Genomic DNA, 15,055 nt, shown 5'->3' with positions numbered 1-15,055 from the left:
GCTACTACTACCACCAGTGCTACTACTACCACTACCAGTGCGACTACTACTACCACCAGTGCTGCTACTACTACTACTACCACCAGTGCTGCTACTACTACTACTACCACCAGTGCTGCTACTACTACTAATACTACTACCACCAGTGCTACTACTACTACTACTACCACCAGTGCTGCTACTACTACCACCAGTACTGCTACTACTACCACCAGTCCTGCTACTACTACCACCAGTGCTACTACTACTACCACCAGTGCTGCTACTACCACCAGTGCTACTACTACCACCAGTGCTACTACTACTACTACCACCAGTGCTACTACTACCACCAGTGCTACTACTACTACTACCACCACTGCTACTCTACTGCCACCAGTTGCCAGTGCTGCTACTACTACTACCACCAGTGCTACTGCTACTACTACCACCAGTGCTGCTACTACTACTACCACCAGTGCTGCTACTACTACCACCAGTGCTGCTACTACTACCACCAGTGCTGCTACTACCACCACCAGTGCTACTACTACCACCACCAGTGCTGCTACTACTACTACCACCAGTGCTACTACTGCCACCAGTGCTGCTACTACTACTACCACCACCAGTGCTACTACTACTACTACCACCAGTGCTACTACTACTACTACCACCAGTGCTACTACTACTACCACCACCACCACCACTGCTGCTACTACTACTACCACCAGTGCTGCTACTACTACCACCAGTGCTACTACTACTCCTACCACCACCAGTGCTACTACTACTACTACCACCACCAGTGCCGCTACTACTACTACTACCACCACCAGTGCCGCTACTACTACTACCACCACCAGTGCTACTACTACTACTACCACCACCAGTGTGCTACTACTACTACTACCACCACCAGCTGCTGCTACTACTACCACCACCAGTGCTACTACTACTACCACCACCAGTGCTACTACTACTACTACTACTACCACCAGTGCTACTACTACTCCTACCACCACCAGTGCTACTACTACTACTACCACCACCAGTGCTACTACTACTACTGCTACTACTACCACCACCAGTGCCACTACTACTACTACCACCACCAGTGCTACTACTACTACTACTACCACCACCACCAGTGCTGCTACTACTACTACCACCACCAGTGCTGCTACTACTACTACTACTACTACCACCAGTGCTACTACTACTCCTACCACCACCAGTGCTACTACTACTCCTACCACCACAGGTGCCTACTACTACCTACTACTACTACCACCACCAGTGCCGCTACTACTACTACTACCACCACCAGTGCTGCTACTACTACCACCAGTGCTACACTACTACTACACCTACTACTACTACCACCAGTGCTACTACTACTACCACCAGTGCTGCTACTACTACCACCAGTTAGTGCTGCTGCTACTGCCACCAGTGCTGCTGCTACTACTACCACCAGTGCTGCTACTACTACCACCAGTAACTGCTACTACTACCACCAGTGCTGCTACTACTACCACCAGTGCTACTACCACCACCAGTGCTGCTACTACTACTACCACCACCAGTGCTGCTACTACCACCAGTTACTGCTACTACTACCACCAGTGCTGCTACTACTACTACCACCAGTGCTGCTACTACTACCACCAGTGCTGCTACTACTACTACCACCAGTGCTACTACTACTACCACCAGTGCTACTGCTACTACCACCAGTGCTGCTACTACTACCACCAGTGCTGCTACTACTACTACCACCAGTTGCTGCTGCTACTACCACCAGTGCTGCTACTACCACCACCAGTGCTGCTGCTACTACTACCACCAGTGCTACTACTACTACTACCACCAGTGCTGCTACTACCACCGCTGTTAACGCTGCTACTGCCACCAGTGCTGCTACTGCTACTGCCACCAGTGCTACTACTACTACTACCACCAGTGCTACTACTACCACCAGTGCTGCTACTACTGCCACCAGTGCTGCTGCTACTACTACCACCAGTGCTGCTACTACCACCAGTGCTGCTACTACTACCACCAGTGCTGCTACTACTACCACCAGTGCTACTACTACCACCACCAGTGCTGCTACTACTACTACCACCAGTGCTGCTACTACCACCAGTGCTGCTACTACTACTACCACCTGCTGCTGCTACTGCTACTACTACCACCAGTGCTGCTACTACTACTACTGCCACCAGTGCTGCTACTACTACTACTACCACCAGTGCTGCTACTACTACCACCACCACCAGTGCTACTACTACCACCACCAGTGCTACTACTACTACTACTACCACCAGTGCTACTACTACTCCTACCACCACCAGTGCACTACTACTACTACCACCACCAGTGCTACCGCTACTACTACCACCACCAGTGCCGCTACTACTACTACTACCACCACCAGTGCTGCTACTACTACTACCTGCCACCACCAGTGCTGCTACTACTACTACTACCACCAGTGTGCTACTACTACTACTACCACCAGTGCTACTACTACTACTACCACCACCAGCTGCTACTACTACCACCACCAGTGCTGCTACTACTACCACTACCAGTGCTGCTACTACTACTACTACTACCACCACCAGTGCTACTACTACTACTACCACTACCAGTGCTACTACTACTACTACCACCACCACTACTACTGCTACTACTACTACTACCACCAGTGCTACTACTACTACCACCACCAGTGCTGCTACTACTACTACCACTACCAGTGCTACTACTACTCCTACCACCACCAGTGCTACTACTACTACTACCACCACCACCAGTGCTACTACTACTACCACCACCAGTAGTGCTACTACTACTACTACTACTACCACCACCAGTGCTGCTACTACTACTACTACCACCACCAGTGCTGCTACTACTACCACCAGTGCTACTACTACTACTACTACTACTACTACTGCTACTACTATCACCAGTGCTGCTGCTACTCCTACCACCACCAGTGCTACTGCTACTACTACCACCTACTACTGCCACCAGTGCTGCTGCTGCTCCTGCCACCAGTGCCGCTACTACTGCTACTACCACCACCAGTGCTGCTAACTACTACCACCTACTACTACTACCACCAGTGCTACTACTACTACTACTACTACTACCACCAGTGCTACTACTACTACTACCACCAGTGCTACTACTACTACTACCACCACCAGTGCTGCTACTACTACCACCACCAGTGCTACTACCACCTGCTGCTACCACCACCACCAGTGCTGCTACCTGCTACTACTACTACCACTGCTGCTACTACTACCACCAGTGCTGCTGCTACTGCTACCACCAGTGCTGCTACTGCTACTGCCACCAGTACTGCTACTACTACTGCTACTACTACTGCCAGTGCTACTACTACTACTACTACTACCAGTGCTGCTACTACTACTACTACCACCACCACCAGTGCTACTACTACTACTACCCACCAGTGCTGCTACCACTACTACTACTACTACTACCACCACCAGTGCTACTACTACTACTACCACCACCAGTGCTGCTACTACTACTACTACTGCTACTACTACTACCACCACCAGTGCTGCTACTACTACTACCACCAGTGCTGCTGCTACTGCTACTACTACTGCCACCACCACTGCTACTACAGTGCTACTACTACTACCACCAGTGCTACTACTACTGCACCACCACCTGCTGCTGCTACTACTGCCTACTACTGCTACTACTACCACCAGTGCTACTACTGCTACCACTGCTACACCACCAGTGCTGCTACTACTACTACCACCACCAGTGCTACTACTACTACTACCACCAGTGCTACTACTACTACTACCACCAGTGCTACTACTACTACTACTACCACCAGTACTACTACTACCACCACCAGTGCTGCTGCTACTACCTACCACCACCACCAGTGCCGCAGTGCTACTACTACCACCAGTGCTACTACTACTACCACCACCAGTGCTGCTACTACTACTACCACCACCAGTGCTGCTACTACTACTACTACCACCACCAGTGCTACTACTACTACCACCACCAGTGCTACTACTGCTACCACCACCACCAGTGCTACTACTACTACTGCCACCAGTGCTGCTGCTGCTACTACTACTACCACCAGTGCTGCTACTACTACTACACCACCAGTGCTACTACTACTACTACTACCACCAGTGTGCTACTACTACTACCACCACCACCAGTGCTGCTACTACTACTACTACTACTACCACCAGTGCTGCTACTACTACTACCAGTGCTACTACTACCACCAGTGCTACTACTACTACTACCACCACCAGTGCCACTACTACTACCACCAGTGCCACTACTACTACTACCAGTGCCTGCTACTACCACCAGTGCTGCTACTACTACTACCACCACCAGTGCTACTACTACTACTACTACCACCAGTGCTGCTGCTACTGCTACTACCAGTGCTACTACTACCACCAGTGCTACTACTACTACTACCACCACCAGTGCTGCTACTACTACTACTACCACCAGTGCTGCTACTACTACTACCACCAGTGCTGCTACTACTACTACCACCAGTGCTGCTACTACTACCACTGCCTACTACTACTACCACCAGTGCTGCTACTACTACTACCACCGCCAGTGCTACTACTACTACTGCACCACCAGTGCTGCTGCTACTACTACCACCACCAGTGCTGCTACTACTGCTACTACTACTACCAGTGCTGCTACTACTACTACCACCAGTGCTGCTACTACTACCACCAGTTGCTGCTACTACTACTACCACCAGTGCTGCTACTACTACTACCACCAGTGCTGCTACTGCTACTACTACCACCAGTTGCTGCTACTACTACCACCAGTGCTGCTACTACTGCCGCCGGTTACCAGTGCTGCTACTACTACCACTACCTACTGCTGCCAGTGCGCTACTACTACCACTACCACCAGTGCTGCTACTACTACTACTACCACCACCAGTGCTGCCGTGTGCTGCTACTACACCACCTACTACCACCACCAGTGCTGCTACTACTACTACTACCACCACCACCAGTTGCTACTACTACTACTACCACCACCACCAGTGCTACTACTACTACTACTGCCACCACCAGTGCTACTACTACTACTACTACCACCAGTGCTACTACTACTACTACCAGTGCTACTACTACTACCACCAGTGCTACTACTACCACCAGTGCTGCTACTACTACTACTGCCACCAGTTGCTGCTACCACCAGTGCTGCTACTACTACCACCAGTTGCTGCTACTACTACTACCACCAGTGCTGCTACTACTACCACCAGTGCTGCTGCTACTACTACTACTACCAGTGTTACTACTACCAGTGCCTGCTGCTACTACTACCACCAGTGCTGCTACTACTGCACTACTGCTACTACTACTACCACCAGTGCTGCTACTACTACTACTACCACCACCAGTGCTACTACTACTACTACTAGTGCTACTACTACCTACTGCTGCTACTGCTACCTACCAGTGCTGCTACTACTACCACCAGTGCTGCTACTACTACTACCACCAGTGCTGCTACTACTACTACTACCACCAGTGCTGCTACTACTACTACCACCAGTGCTGCTACTGCTACTACCACCTGCTGTGCCAGTGCTACTACTACTACTACTACCACCAGTGCTACTACTACTACTACTACTACTACTACCACCAGTGCTACTACTACTACTACTACCACCACCAGTGCTGCTGCTGCTACTACTACCACCACCAGTGCTGCTGCTACTGCCACCACTGCTACTACTACCACCACCAGTGCTGCTACTACTACTACTACTACTACCACCAGTGCTGCTGCTACTACTACTACCACCACCACCAGTGCTGCTGCTACTACTACTACCACCACCAGTGCTGCTGCTACTACTACTACTACCACCACTACTGCCACCAGTGCTGCTACTACTACTACCACCAGTGCTGCTACTACTACTACTACTACTACCAGTGCTACTACTACTACTACCAGTTGTGCTACTACTGCCACCAGTGCCACTACTACTGCCACCAGTGCTGCTACTACTGCCACCAGTGCTACTACTACCACCAGTGCTGCTACTACTACCAGTGCTGCTACTACTACCACCAGTGCTACTACTACTACTACTACTACCAGTGCTACTACTACTACCACCAGTGCTGCTACTACTACCACCAGTGCTGCTGCTACTACCACCACCAGTGCTGCTACTACTACCACCACCAGTGCTACTACTACTACTACCACCACCACCAGTGCTGCTACTACTACTACCACCACCACCAGTGCTGCTACTGCTACTACTACTACCTACTGCCACCAGTGCTGCTGCTACTACTACTACTACCACCACCAGTGCTGCTACTACTACTACTACCACCACCAGTGCTGCTACTACTACTACTACCACCACCAGTGCTGCTACTACTACTACCACCAGTGCTGCTACTACTACTACCAGTGCTACTACTACCACCAGTGCTACTACTACTACCACCACCAGTGCTGCTACTGCTACTACTGCTACTGCCACCAGTGCTATTACTACTACTACTACTACTACCAGTGCTATTACTACTACTACTACCACCAGTGCTATTACTACTACTACCACCACCAGTGCTGCTGCTACTACTACCACCAGTGCTGCTACTACTACTACCACCAGTGCTGCTGCTACTACTACTACGACCAGTGCTGCTGCTACTACTACGACCAGTGCTACTACTACGACCAGTGCTACTACTATCACCAGTGCTACTACTAATGCTGTTACTACTACCACCACCAGTGCTGCTACTACTACTACCAGTGCTACTACTACTACCACCAGTGCTGCTACTACTACCACCACTACCAGTGCTACTACTACCACTACCAGTGCTGCTACTACTACTACTACCAGTGCTACTACTACTACCAGTGCTGCTACTACTACCAGTGCTGCTACTACTACCACCAGTGCTACTACTACTACCACCAGTGCTACTACTACTACCACTACCAGTGCTGCTACTACTACCACTACCAGTGCTGTTACTACTACCACTACCAGTGCTGTTACTACTACCACCACCAGTGCTGCTGCTACTACCACCAGTGCTGCTACTACTACTACCACCAGTGCTGCTACTACTACCACCAGCGCTGCTGCTACTACCACCACCAGTGCTGCTACTACCACCACCAGTGCTGCTACTACTACTACTACCACCAGTGCTGCTACTACTACTACCACCACCAGTGCTGCTACTACTACCACTACCAGTGCTGCTACTACTACCACTACCAGTGCTACTACTACTACCACTACCAGTGCTACTACTACCACTACCAGTGCTGCTACTACTACCACTACCAGTGCTGCTACTACTACTACCACCACCAGTGCTGCTACTACTACTACCACCACTACCAGTGCTGCTACTACTACTACTACCACCACTACCAGTGCTGCTACTACTACTACCACTACCAGTGCTACTACTACTACTACTACCACCAGTGCTACTACTACTACTACTACCACCAGTGCTACTACTACTACCACCAGTGCTGCTACTACTACTACTACCACCAGTGCTGCTACTACTACTACTACCACCAGTGCTGCTGCTACTACTACCACCAGTGCTGCTGCTACTACTACCACCAGTGCTACTACTACTACTACCACCAGTGCTGCTACTACTACTACTACTACTGCACCTGCTGCTGCTACTACTACTACTACCACCACCACCAGTGCTACTACTACTACTACTACTACCAGTGCTGCTGCTACTGCTACCACCAGTGCTGCTACTACTACTACCACCAGTGCTGCTGCTACTACTACTACCACCAGTGCTGCTGCTACTACTACCACCAGTGCTGCTACTACTACTACTACTACCACCAGTGCTGCTACTACTACTACTACCACCAGTGCTGCTACTACTACTACCACCAGTGCTGCTACTACTACTACTACCACCAGTGCTGCTACTACTACTACTACCACCAGTGCTACTACTACTACTACTACTACCTACTACCACCAGTGCTACTACTACTACTACTACCACCAGTGCTGCTACTACTACTACTACCACCAGTGCTGCTACTACTACTACTACCAGTGCTGCTACTACTACTACCAGTGCTGCTACTACTACCACCACCAGTGCTACTACTACCACCACCAATGCTGCTACTACCACCACCAGTGCTGCTACTACTCCTACTACCACCAGTGCTGCTACTACTACTACTACTACTACTACTACTCGCACTCTTCATATTTTACAGAAGTCAGGCGTCGTTCCATAAGGATCAATTGAACATTTAAGGGCCATTTGCCATATCAATATCCTCAAGCACTAGCTTGAAAATGGCGCCGGAGGAGATGGCCGCCGTTTTACGGTCTCCTAACCAATTGTGCTATTATGCGTTTTTATTTTGCGATATTTGTAACTTATTTTGTACATAATATTTCTGCAACCGTATTTTATGGAAGAAAAGAGCTTCTAGATATCAGGACAGCGATCACCTCGGATTAGACAGAGATTATTTCAACAACAACAACAGCAGCAGCAGCAAGCAGGACTCACACGATATTCTCCAAACACCCCACAGGTCAGACATCACAATTATTTGCAAAAGGAAGCGATGCAGAGGACAAAGAGCCGGATGCCTCATCAGGACCTGCAGAAGACTACTAGGAAAGCTGCCGTTACCGTCAATATTACTCGCCAACGTGCAATCACTGGACAATAAACTAGACAACGTACGATCACGAATATCCTACCAACGGGACATCAAAAACTGTAATATCCTATGCTTCACGGAATCGTGGCTGAATGACGACATGGATATTCATCTAGCGGGATACACAATGCACCGGTAGGACAGCACACTCTGGTAAAACGAGGGCGGAAGGGGGGGGGGGCGGTCTGTGCGTATTTGTAAACAACAGCTGGTGCACGAAATCTAAGGAAGTCTCTAGATTTTGCTCGCCTGAAGTAGAGTATATTGTGATAAACTGCAGGCCACACTACTTGCCTAGAGAGTTCTCAGCTATACCGTTCGTGGCTGTTTATTTACCACCACAAACAGATGCCGGCACTAAGACCACACTCAGTCAGCTGTATAAAGAAATAAGCAAACAGGAAACCACTCACCCAGAGGCGGCGCTCCTAGTGGCCAGAGACTTTAATGCAGGGAAACTTAAATCAGTTCTACCAAATCTCTATCAACATGTTAAATGTGCAACCAGAGGGAAAACAATTCTAGATCACCTTTACTCCACACACAGAGACGTGTACAAAGCTCTCCCTCGCCCTCCATTTGGTAAATCCGACCACAACTCTATCCTCCTGATTCCTGCTTATAAAGCAAAAATGAAAGCAGGAAGCAACAGTGACTCGGTCTACAAAAAAAATGGTCAGATGAAGCAGATGCTAAACTACAGAACTGCTTTGCTATCACAGACTGGAACATGTTCCAGGATTCTTCCGATGGCATTGAGGAGTTCACCACATCAGTTAATGGCTTTATCAATAAGTGCATTGAGTACGTTGTCCCCTGTACGTACATACCACAACCAGAAGCCATGGATTACAGGCAACATTCGCACTGAGCTAAAGGGTAGAGCTGCTGCTTTCAAGGTGCGGGACTCTTAACCCGGAAGCTTATAAGAAATCCTGCGATGCACTGTGACGAACCATCAAACAGGCAAAGCATCAATACAGGGCTAAGATTGAATCGTATTACACCGGGTCCGACGTCAGATGTGGCTTGCAAACTATTACAGACTATAAAAGGGAAGCACAGCCGCGAGCTGCCCAGTGACACGAGCCTACCAGATGAGCAAAATCACTTCTATGCTCGCTTCGAGGCAAGCAACACTGCAACATGCATGAGAGCATCAGCTGTTCAGGACGACTGTGTGATCACGCTCTCCGCAGCCGACGTGAGCAAGACCAAAAACAGGTCAACATTCACAAGGCTGCGGGACCAGGTGGATTACCAGGATGTGTGCTGACCAACTGGCAGGTGTCTTCACTGACATTTTCAACATGTCCCTGATTGAATCAGTCATACCAACATGTTTCAAGCAGACCACCATAGTCCCTGTGCCCAAAAACACAAAGGCAACCTGCCTAAATGACTACAGACCCGTGGCACTCAGGTCCGTAGCCATGAAGGGCTTTGAAAGGTTGGTAATGGCTCACATCAACACCATTATCCCAGAAACCCTAGACCCACTTCAATTTGTATACCGCCCAAACAGATCCACAGATGATGCAATCTCTATTGCACGCCACACTACCCTTTCCCACCTGAACAAAAGGAACACCTATGTGAGAATGCTGTTCATTGACTACAGCTCAGCGTTCAACACCATAGTACCCTCAAAGCTCATTACTAAGCTTAGGACCCTGGGACTAAACACCTCCCTCTGCAACTGGATCCTGGACTTCCTGACGGGCCGACCCCAGATGGCAAGGGTAGGTAACAACACATCCGCCACGCTGATCCTCAACACGGGGGCCCCTCAGCGGTGCGTGCTCAGTCCCCTCCTGTACTCCATGTTCGCCCACAACTGCATGGCTAGGCATGACTCCAAACCATCATTAAGTTTGCCAACGACACAACAGTGGTAGGCCTGATCACTGACAACGACGAGACAGCCTATAGGGAGGAGGTCAGAGACCTGGCCGGGTGGTGCCAGAATAACAACCTATCCCTCAACGTAACCAAGACTGAGGAGATGATTGTGGACTACAGGAAAAGGAGCACCGAGCACGCCCCCATTCTCATTGACAGGGCTGTAGTGGAGCAGGTTAAGAGCTTCAAGTTCCTTGGTGTCCACATCAACAACAAACTAACATGGTCCAAACACACCATGACAGTCGTGAAGAGGGCACGACAACACCTTTTCCCCCTCAGGAGACTGAAAAGATTTGGCATGGGTCCTCAGATCCTCAAAAAGTTCTACAGCTGCACCATCGAGAGCATCCTGACCGATTGCATCACTGCCTGGTATGGCAACTGCTCGGCCTCCGACCGCAAGGCACTACAGGGGGTAGTGCGTACGGCCCAGTACATCACTGGGGCCAACCTTCCTGCCATCCAGGACCTCTACACCAGAGGAAGGACGTAAAAATGGTCAAAGACCCAAGCCACCCCAGTTATAGACTGTTCTCTCTACTACCACATGGCAAGTGGTACCAAGTGCCAAGTCTAGGACAAAAAGGCTTCTCAACAGTTTTTACCCTCAAGCCATAAGACTCCTGAACAGGTAATCAAATGGTTACCTGGACTATTTGCATTGTGTGCCCCCCCCCCTACCCCCCTCTTTACGCTGCTGTTATTCTCTGTTTATCATATATGCACAGTCACTAACTATACATTCATGTACATACTTCCTGAATTGTCCCGACCAACCAGCGTTCCCGCACATTGGCTAACCGGGCTATCTGCATTGTGTCCCACCACCCGCCTACCCCTCTTTTTACGCTACTGCTACTCTCTGTTCATCATATATGCATAGTCACTTTAACCATATCTACATGTACATACTACCTCAATCAGCCTGACTAACCGGTGTCTGTATATAGCCTTGCCTCTCTTTTTTTCAAAAATGCTTTTTACTGTTGTTTTATTTCTTTACACACACTTTATCCACACTATTGGTTAGAGCCTGTAAGTAAGCATTTCACTGTGAGGTCTACCACACCTGTTGTATTCAGCATTTCACTGTAAGGTCTACTACACCTGTTGTATTCAGCATTTCACTGTGAGGTCTACTACACCTGTTGTATTCAGCATTTCACTGTAAGGTCTACTACACCTGTTGTATTCAGCATTTCACTGTAATGTCTACTACACCTGTTGTATTCAGCATTTCACTGTAAGGTCTACTACACCTGTTGTATTCAGCATTTCACTGTGAGGTCTACTACACCTGTTGTATTCAGCATTTCACTGTGAGGTCTACTACACCTGTTGTATTCAGCATTTCACTGTGAGGTCTACTACACCTGTTGTATTCAGCATTTCACTGTGAGGTCTACTACACCTGTTGTATTCAGCATTTCACTGTAAGGTCTACTACACCTGTTGTATTCAGCATTTCACTGTAAGGTCTACTACACCTGTTGTATTCAGCATTTCACTGTGAGGTCTACTACACCTGTTGTATTCAGCATTTCACTGTGAGGTCTACTACACCTGTTATAGTCAGCATTTCACTGTAAGGTCTACTACACCTGTTGTATTCAGCATTTCACTGTGAGGTCTACTACACCTGTTGTATTCGGCGCACGTGACAAATAAACTTAGATTTGATAATTCCACAGTAAAAACGTCTGATGCTGTTGTAAGATAAGACACACAGATGGCAGACCCACTCCAGTTGGTATCTTGCTCCAACAGCTCCACAGATGTAGAGGGAGGTGTTCAGTGTAAGTTCGGCAAACAGAGATTCATTATTACATTAAGAGCATAAACGTTATGTTACACATTCAGTATACTTATTAGGCTACAGTATTGGAAAATTATTACATTATACATGTGAAAGTTTACATTATTAGCTACTATTACATGTAGTAACAATATTATTTTTACTCTACATTTCCAATGTTGAACAGTGTGGGCGACCTGCAGTTCCAACGTCATGTGTTTTTTTATTTATTAAAAACTACTGGTTTCTTCATCACCCGAAGGATAGCCCACAATTACACACATTATCGTGTGTAATTGTGGGGTTATTATGTGGGTGCTAAATCTTATAGCTTAATTTGTATTTTTATATCTAAAAACGTGAAATTATATGTACTATTGGAACTCCCAGTCCGCTCACTCTAGTCGCTGCTCAACTGCGTCCTAAATCGTTGAATTAGATATAATTACCTCCAACCTCTGTCACTCAATAACATAGTAATGATAATAAAACCATGCATATTGCCTCGTGGTGGCGTTTCCTCTGTGGGTCATATGTGCAACAATAGTCCACCATTACAAAACACACATGTAGACTGGGACAAGATCCTGACGGCCTTGGCGCCAAACTCCAGCCTCGCTGCATGCTGGGGAATTACAGCGCTGTGGCGTCTGAAATCAAACAACTCCACCATTCGGTCTGTTTGCTATGATAAAAAAAATATCACTTCATTTAGTGGTCGAAGACATTTTTTCCAAGGACTACAATTAATTGAGACGTGAACGGGTTTCAGTATGGATGTGACCGAGCACCACATTCGTCATTTTAGCGACATACGAGGCTGAAGTCCTTGTGTGAGAGGAAGGCAGCAGGCCCCAGTCCGGCTTGTAGACTACATACTGGGCATTGCCTTGCCACACCGAGACACAACACAAGCAGATTGTTCAGCGACCTTACCTTGGGATCCGCGGTAAATTATGCAGCTTATTGCGATACGTTGAATGCTCTCACCAAATTCCTCACATATAAACACGGCACTCTTAGTAAAACTATTTGTTTTGTTCCTGTATTATTTCTTCTTTCCACACTGAATATTTCCCAGGGCCAGCTGCAATCTCTCCTCACCAACACACAACAGCCCTATTGAATACGAACAAAGATCTGTAGACGAGAACCAAGATAGACCACAGGCCGTCGTTTCAAACGGGAACGAATGAGTCATAGTGGACAGAGCCAAGCCCGAGCTAGCGAGATCCTATTGGCGCGTTCTAACCAACATTTGCATATTTCCATTAGGGAACGCCTACTGTGTGGAGTGCGCGTGTGTAATAATTCGCCTTTGCACTCCTAAACAATGCATTTTTCCCCCCGTAACTTTGACAAAGACTAAAGTCTACATAAAGTAGTCCACTTTGTTCGTGACATATTTTAGTTTTGGAAACAGAAAACTATATTGAGATCAAATGTGTAATCGGTGAGAAAATTTGCAGAATATCGGCCAAAATCCATCTCGTTCCATCTTCTCCCACTGTCGGCCACTAGAGGCTTCCTCGCTTCACGTTTATCCATCCAGTGAAATATGTCTCATTGTTCTATCTGTGGTACCACCCTATCCAAATATGGCGACCAGAGAATGGAGAGTGGGTTTGTCGAAAGTTGTGGCTGCGTTGTATCCGCCTGCCGACATGAAGCTCCTCTTATACCATCAAGGATCTGTAGAAGAGAACCAAGATAGACCACAGGCCGTCGTTTCAAATGGGAACTAAAAATGAGTCATACTGGGCAGAGCCAAGCACGATGTAGCAAGATCCCATTGGTGCGTTCTAAGCCAATATTTACATATTTCAGTTAGGGAACGCCTACTCTGATGTGCATTCAATTCGCCTTTGCGCATCTTCTAAACAACGCATTTTTTTTTAAAAGCTTTGACCAATTTTCAACAGAAAAATTTGTCCACTCTGTTCGTAACAGATTATAGTTTTGTGATCAGAAAACTCTATTGAGATCAAATGTTTAATCGATGAGAATATTAGCAGAATATCGGCCCAAATTGATCTTGTCCCATATTTGGTAGTGAGTGGAAAACTCCAAGCGGATGCTTCACATTTCTACATCCGGTAAAATATCGAATTGTTCTGTCTGTGGTATCACTAACGTGTCGCTAGAGGTAGCTAACTTGGCAATTTTTTTCTCTCACGCGATTTTATTTCAAGCCTACACAAGAAATAACTAATATTGATAACCATCTAGATGTTAGCTTGAAACATACAATCTACTACTCAATGGGGAGGGCATGAACGGCAACACTTTCTCTCTCTACTGTTTGACAAGCAACTACTGTCCGGCAACGGCGGGGGAAGTAGCAACCATGTAGCCAATATCCGGGTGGCAGTCACAGTAAACACAGGCATACAACGCATGAAGCAACAGTAAATAACAATCGTCAGATATATAAATGCAACATGTGAAGTGTTGGTCCCATGTTTCATGAGCTGAAATAAAAGATCCCAGACATGTTTTATAAGTACAAAAAGTTTATGATCATTCCTCCTCTGCCAAAATAATCCATCCACCTGACAGGTG

At 47.6% G+C, this 15,055-nt stretch overlaps 1 protein-coding gene across 1 annotated transcript in view; it reads right to left on the bottom strand.

Moving 5' to 3' along the window:
• The window catches only part of LOC118400708 (protein Jade-3-like), a 47,334-nt gene extending 33,340 nt beyond the window's left edge, over positions 1–13,994 (bottom strand). Inside the window, exon 1 of the mRNA XM_052475757.1 lies at positions 13,430–13,994. The gene's annotated coding sequence lies outside the window, so the exon portion shown is untranslated. The remainder of the gene's footprint in view (positions 1–13,429) is intronic.
• Between the last annotated feature and the right edge of the window lie 1,061 nt (positions 13,995–15,055).

This window comes from Oncorhynchus keta, chromosome 22 (genome assembly GCF_023373465.1).
Source record: "Oncorhynchus keta strain PuntledgeMale-10-30-2019 chromosome 22, Oket_V2, whole genome shotgun sequence".
Lineage (NCBI taxonomy): Eukaryota > Metazoa > Chordata > Actinopteri > Salmoniformes > Salmonidae > Oncorhynchus > Oncorhynchus keta.
The sequence above is the reverse complement of the archived record's forward strand: the minus strand, read 5'-3'. Positions and strand labels throughout refer to the sequence as shown.